Here is an 8,032-nt window from a genome sequence, read left to right as displayed (position 1 = left end):
ATGTAATAGATAGGGGTAGAAACATAGATAATAGATATAATAGATAGAGGTATAAAATATAGACATAATAGATATAATAGATATAGGTACAAAATATGGACAATAGATAAAAAAGACATAGTTATAAAATATAGACATAATAGATATTGTAGATATATACATAATAGATATAATAGATATAGGTTTAAAAGATAGACAAAATGGATATAATAGATATAGGTATAAAATATAGACATAATAGATATAATAGATATAGGTATAAAATATAGACATAATAGATAAAACAGACATAGTTGTAAAATATAGACATTATAGATATAATAGATAGGGGTCTAAAACATAGACATAATCGATATTATTGATAGAGGTATAAAATATAGACATAACAGACATAGGAGTAAAATACAGACATTATAGATATAATAGATATAGGTATAAAATATAGACATAATACATATTATAGATACAGCAAGAAAATACAGACAAAATAGAAATAATAGATATAGGAAAAATATAGACATAATAGATATAGGTATAAATATGACTTAATTCATATAATAAATATAGATATAAAATATAGACATAATCGACATAATAATAGAGGTATAAAAATGTAGACATAATAGATAATATAGAGGTGTAAATCTAGACATAATAGATATAATAAATACAGTTATAAAATATAGTCATAATAGACATAATAGATACAGGTATGAAATACAGATAATAGATATAATACATATCGGCTTAAAATATAGACATAAAAGATATAATAGATATAGGTATAAAATATAGATATAACAGATATAATAGAGAGGCATAAAACATAAACATAATATACATAATAGATAGAGGTATAAAAATATATACATAATAGATATAATTGATATAGGTATAAAATATAGACATAATAGATATAATAGAGGTATAAAATATAGACATAATAGATATAATAGAGGTATAAAATAGAGACAAGAGATATAAATATAAAATATAGACGTAATAGATATAAGTGATATAGGTATAAAATATAGACATAACAGATATAATAGATATAGGTATAAAATATACACTTAAAAGATATAATAGATAGAGGTATAAAATACAGACAACAGAGATAAAATAGATATAGGTATAAAATATAGACATAATATATATAATAGATATAGGTATAAATTATAGACATAATAGATATATGTATAATAAATAGACAATAGATATAACAGATACAGGTATAAAATATAGACATAATAGTTATAATAGATATAAACAAAATAGATATGATAGATATAGTTATAAAATATAGACATTAGAGATATAATAGATATAGTTATAAAATATGGACATATTAGATATAATAGATATAGGTATAAAATATAGACAGATATAGCCATAAAATATAGACATAGATATAATAGAAATAGGTATAAAATATAAACATAATAGATATAATAGAGATGGGTATAAAATATAGATGTAATAGATATAATAGATATATGTGTAAAATATAGACATAATAGATATAATAGATGTAGGTATCAAATATAGACATAATAACTATAATCGATATAGGTATAAAATATAGACATAATAGATATAGGTATAAATATAGACATAATAGATATAGGTATAAAATATAGACACAGATATAATAGAAATAGGTATAAAATATAAACATAATAGATATAATAGAGATGGGTATAAAATATAGACGTAATAGATATAATAGATATAGGTGTAAAATATAGACATAATAGATATAATAGATGTAGGTATCAAATATAGACATAATAACTATAATCGATATAGGTATAAAATATAGGCATAATAGATATAATAGATATAGGTATACAATATAGTCATAATAGACATAATAGATATAGGTATAAATATAGACATAATAGATATAGGTATAAAATAGACGTAATAGAAATAGCTATAAAATATAGACATAATAGATAGATAGAAATAGGTATAACATATAGACATAATAGATATAATAGATATAGGTATAAAATATAGACATAATAGATATAATAGATATATGTATAAGATATAGACATAATAGATATAATAGATATAGGTATAAAATATAGACCTAATAGATATAATAGATATAGGAATAAAATATCGACATAATTGAAATAGGTATAAAATATAGACAAAATAGATATAAAAGATATAGGTATAAAATATAGACATAATAGAGCTAATAGATATAGCTATAAAATATAGACATAATAGATATAATAGATATATGTATAAGATATACACATAATCGATGTAATAGATATAGGTATGAAATATAGACATAATAGATATAATAGATATAGGTATAAAATATAGACATAATAGATATTATAGATATAGGATAATATATAGTCATAATTGAAATAGGTATAAAATATAGACAAAATTGATATAAAGATATAGGTATAAAATATAGACATAATAGATATAATCAATATAGTTATAAAATATAGACATAATAGATATAATAGATATAGATATAAAATATAGACATAATAGATATCATAGGTATAGGTATGAAATATAGACCTAATAGATATAATAGATATGTGTATAAGATATAGACATTAGCTTCTTCTCCGAGAAAAACACCAAATGGCGGATGACGCCGTGAAGCGGGGTGGTCCGGAGGCCCTGGTGGCCCTGGGATGGGGAACCGCGGTGTCTTCCGCGGAGGTTCGGCAGTGGCATCCGGGGCCGGGTCGCGGCCGTGGACGGGGTCGGGGCCGAGGCCGTGGAGCTCGCGGAGGCAAGGCCGAGGATAAGGAGTGGATGTCCGTCACCAAGCTGGGCCGCTTGGTCAAGGACATGAAGATCAGGTCCCTGGAGGAGATCTACCTCTTCTCTCTGCCCATTAAGGAATCTGAGATCATTGACTTTTTCTTGGGGGCCTCTCTCAAAGATGAGGTTTTGAAGATTATGCCGGTGCAGAAGCAGACCCGTGCTGGTCAGCGCACCAGGTTCAAGGCGTTTGTTGCTATCGGGGACTACAATGGCCACGTCGGCCTGGGTGTTAAGTGCTCCAAGGAGGTGGCCACCGCCATCCGTGGGGCCATCATCCTGGCCAAACTCTCCATTGTCCCGGTGCGCAGAGGCTACTGGGGGAACAAGATCGGCAAGCCCCACACCGTCCCTTGCAAGGTGACAGGCCGCTGTGGCTCTGTGCTGGTGCGCCTCATCCCTGCACCCAGGGGCACTGGTATCGTCTCAGCACCTGTGCCCAAGAAGCTGCTCATGATGGCTGGTATTGATGACTGCTACACCTCAGCCCGGGGCTGCACTGCCACCCTGGGCAACTTCGCCAAGGCCACCTTTGATGCCATCTCTAAGACCTACAGCTACCTGACCCCTGACCTGTGGAAGGAGACTGTGTTTACCAAGTCTACTTATCAGGAATTCACTGACCACCTTGTCAAGACCCACACCAGAGTCTCCGTGCAGCGGACCCAGGCTCCAGCTGTGGCTACAACACAGGCTTTTTATACCGAGAAAAATAAAGTGAATTAGCTTGTTAAAAAAAAAAAAAAAGATATAGACATAATAGATACAATAGATATAGGTATAAATATAGACAGATATAATAGTTACAGATATAAAATATAGACATAATGATATAGGTATAAATAAGACATATTAGATATAGGTACAAAGTATAGACATAATGGTTATAATAGATATAGGTACGAAATATAGACATAATAGATATAGGTATAATATTTAGACATAACAGATATAATAGATGTAGGTATAAATATAGACATAATAGATATAATAGATATAGGCATAAAATATAGACATAGTAGATATAATACATATAGGTATAAAATATAGACATAATGGATATAAGAGATATAGGGATAAAATATAGACACAATAGATATAATAGATATAGGTTAAAAAATATAGACATAATAGATATAACAGATATAGGTAACAATATAGACATTATAGATATTGGTATAAAATATAGACATAATAAATATAATAGAAATAGGTATAAAATATAGACATAATAGATATAATGTATATACGTATCAAATATAGACATAAAAATTATAATAGATATAGGTATAATATATATATAAAATGTATACACAATAGATAAGGTTATATATAAAATATAGAATAATGGTTATATAAAGAGATATAGGTATATGAAATATAGACAATAGTATGAATCAATATAGGTATGAAACATAGACATAATAGATACGGTATACCATATAGAACATAATGGATATAATATATATAGGTATAAAATATAGACATAATAGATAATGGAATAGATATAAAATATAGACATAATAGATTAATAGATATAGGTTGAAATATAGGCATAATAGATATATAGAGGTATAAAATATAGAACATAATAGATATAATAGAATTATAGAGTGTATGAAATATACACATAATAATTATAAGAGGGATAAAATATAGACATAATAGATATAATAGATATAGGTATTATAAATATAGACATAATAGAAAATAGATATAGGTATAAAACATAGACTTAAAGATATAATAGATAGAGGTATAAATGTAGAATCATAGATACAATAGAGATAGGTATAAAATATAGATAATAAATATAATAGTTAAGGTATAAACTATAGACATAATAGATATAGGTATATATATATAGACAACAGATATAATAGATATAGGTATAAAATACAGACATAATACGTAGAATAGACATAGACAAAATAGATATAGTAGATACAGGTATAAAATATAGACATATAATATAAAGATATACGTATATAAAATAGAGACATAATAGATAAATAGATATAGGTATTAAATAGAGACATAATAGATATAGGTATAAAATATAGACATAACAGATACAGGTATAAAATATAGACATAATAGATATAGGTATAAAATATAGACATAATAGATATATATATATAATTATAAAATATAGACATTATAGATATAGGCATAAAATACAGATATAATAGATATAATAGACAGAAGAATATAAATAAACATAATAGATATAAGAGATATAGGTGTAAAATATAGACATAATTGATATAATAGATACAGGTATAAAATATCTACCTAACAGATATAGGTATAAAACATAGCCATAATAGATACAATAGATGTACTTATAAAATATAGACATAAAAGATATAATACATATAGGTAATAATATAGACATAATAGATATAGGTATAAAATATAGATATAACAGATATAATAGGGGTATAAAATACAGGCATAATAGATATAATATAGGTATAAAACAGAGACATAATAGATATAGGTATATAATATAATACATAACAGATAATAGATATAGGTATAAAATATAGATATAATAATATATAATAGATATAGATAAAATATAGATATTATCGATATAGGTATAAAATATAGACATAAGAGGTATAATAGATATAGGTATCAAATATAGACATAATAAATATAATCGATACAGGTATAAAATATAGACAATAGATATAGGTATAAAGTAGAGACATAATAGATATAATAGATATCGGTATAAAATATAAACATAATACATACAAAAGATATAGGTGTACAATATAGACATAATAGATATAATAGATATAGGTAAAAATACAGACATAATTGATATAACAAATATAGGTATACAATAGAGACATAATAGATTTCATAGATATAGGTATAAAATAAAGACATAATAGATATAATAGAAATAGCTATAAAACATAGACATATTAGATATAATAGATATAGGTATAAAATAAAGACATAAAAGATATAGGTATATAAAATGTAGACATAATAGATATAAAGATATAGGTATAAAATATAGACATAATAGATAAAATAGAGTTAGGTATGAAATAGAGACATAATAAATATTGGTCTAAAATATAGACATAATAGATATAGTTATAATATTTAGACATAATAGATATAATAGATATAGGTATAAAATATAGACATAATAGATATAACAGATATAGGAACAGAATATAGACATAATAGACATAATAGATATAGGTATAAAATATAGACACAATAGATATAATCGATATAGGTATAAATTATAGACATAATAGATATTGATATAAAATATAGACATAGTAGATATAATAGATAGAGGTATAAAATATAGACATAATAGATATAATAGATATAGGTATTAAATATAGACATAATAGATATAATAGATATAGGTATAAAATATAGATATAATAGATATAATAGACAGTTATAAAATACAGATATCATAGATATAATAGATATAGGTATAAAATACAGACATAATAGATATAGGTATAAAATATAGACATAATATATATAATAGATATAGGTAAAAAATATAGAAATAATAGATATAGGCATAAAATACAGATATAATAGATATAAAAGATAGAAGTATAACATATAGACATAATAGATATAAGAGATAAAGATATAAAATATGGACATAATGATATAGGTATAAAGTATAGACACAATAGATATAATAGATGGAGGTATAAAATATAAACATAATAGATAAAATAGATATAGGTATAAAATATAGCCATAATAGATATAGATATGGGTATAAAATATATATATGATATATATAATAGATATAGGTATAAAATATACACATAATATATATGATAGATATAGGAAAAATATAGACATAATAGATATATGTATAAAATATAATCATAATAGATATAATAAATATAGTTATAAAATATAGATATAATAGACATAATAGAAGTATAAAATATAGACATAATAGAAAACAGATATAGGTATAAAATATAGACATAATAGATATAAATGATACAGACATAATAGATATAATAGATAAAGGTATAAAATATAGACATAATAGATAATAGCGGTATAAAATATCGACACAATAGATATAAGAGATAGTGGTATAAAATATAGACATAATAGATATAATAGATGGAGGTATAAAATAGACATAATAGACATAATAGATAGTATAAATTATAGACATAATAGATATAATAGAGGTAAAATATAGACATAATAGATATAAGAGATATAGGTATAAAATATAGACATAATAGGTATAATAGATATAGGTATAAAATATAGACATAATAGATATAACAGATATAAGTATAAAATATAGACATAATATATATAATGCATAGAGTTACAAAAGAAGACATAATAGACATAATAGATAGATGTATAAATTATAGACATTACAGATACTATTGCTAGAGGTAAAATATAGACATAATAATGATAATAGATATAGGTATAAAATATAGACATAAAAGATATAATAGATATAGGTTTAAAACAGAGACATAATAGATATAGGTAGAAAATATAGTCATAATAGATATAGATATAAGTATAAAATATAGACATAAGAGATATAATACCTATAGGTATAAAATATAGACATAATACATATAATAAACATAGGTATAAAATATAGACATAATAAATATAGGCATAAAATATAGACATAATAGATATAATAGATATAGGTATAAAATATAAACATAATAGTTATAATATTTATAGGTATAAAGTATAGACAGAATAGATATAATAGATATAGGTATAAAATATAGACATAATAGATATAATACATATAGGTATAAAATATAGACATAATAGATATAGGAGTAAAATACAGACATAATGGATATAATAGATAAAGGTATGAAATATAGATATAATAGATATAGGTATAAAATATAGATATAATAGATATAATAGATATACGTATAAAATATAGATATAATTGATATAGGCATAAAATATAGATTAAAAGATACAGGTTTAAAATATACACGTAATTGACATAATAGATATAGGTATAAAATATAGACATAATAGATTCAATGGAGAGATGTATAAAATGTAGACATAATAGATATAATAAGTATAGGCATACATTATAGACATAATAGATATAATAGACATAGGTATAAAATATAGACATAATAGATATAATAGGCATAAGTATAAAATATAGATAAAATAGATATAGATA

The 8,032-nt window shown here is 23.8% G+C and overlaps 1 pseudogene across 1 annotated transcript; it reads left to right on the top strand.

Moving 5' to 3' along the window:
- The first annotated feature begins 2,625 nt into the window (after positions 1–2,625).
- Positions 2,626–3,537, top strand: LOC115895728 (annotated as a pseudogene). The gene has a single exon (XR_004055858.1). The product of XR_004055858.1 is annotated as a 40S ribosomal protein S2 pseudogene (transcript).
- Positions 3,538–8,032: the final 4,495 nt, after the last annotated feature.

Source organism: Rhinopithecus roxellana, unplaced genomic scaffold, assembly GCF_007565055.1.
Source record: "Rhinopithecus roxellana isolate Shanxi Qingling unplaced genomic scaffold, ASM756505v1 contig194, whole genome shotgun sequence".
In the NCBI taxonomy this organism is placed as follows: domain Eukaryota; kingdom Metazoa; phylum Chordata; class Mammalia; order Primates; family Cercopithecidae; genus Rhinopithecus; species Rhinopithecus roxellana.
This window is presented reverse-complemented; position numbering and strand designations above follow the sequence as displayed.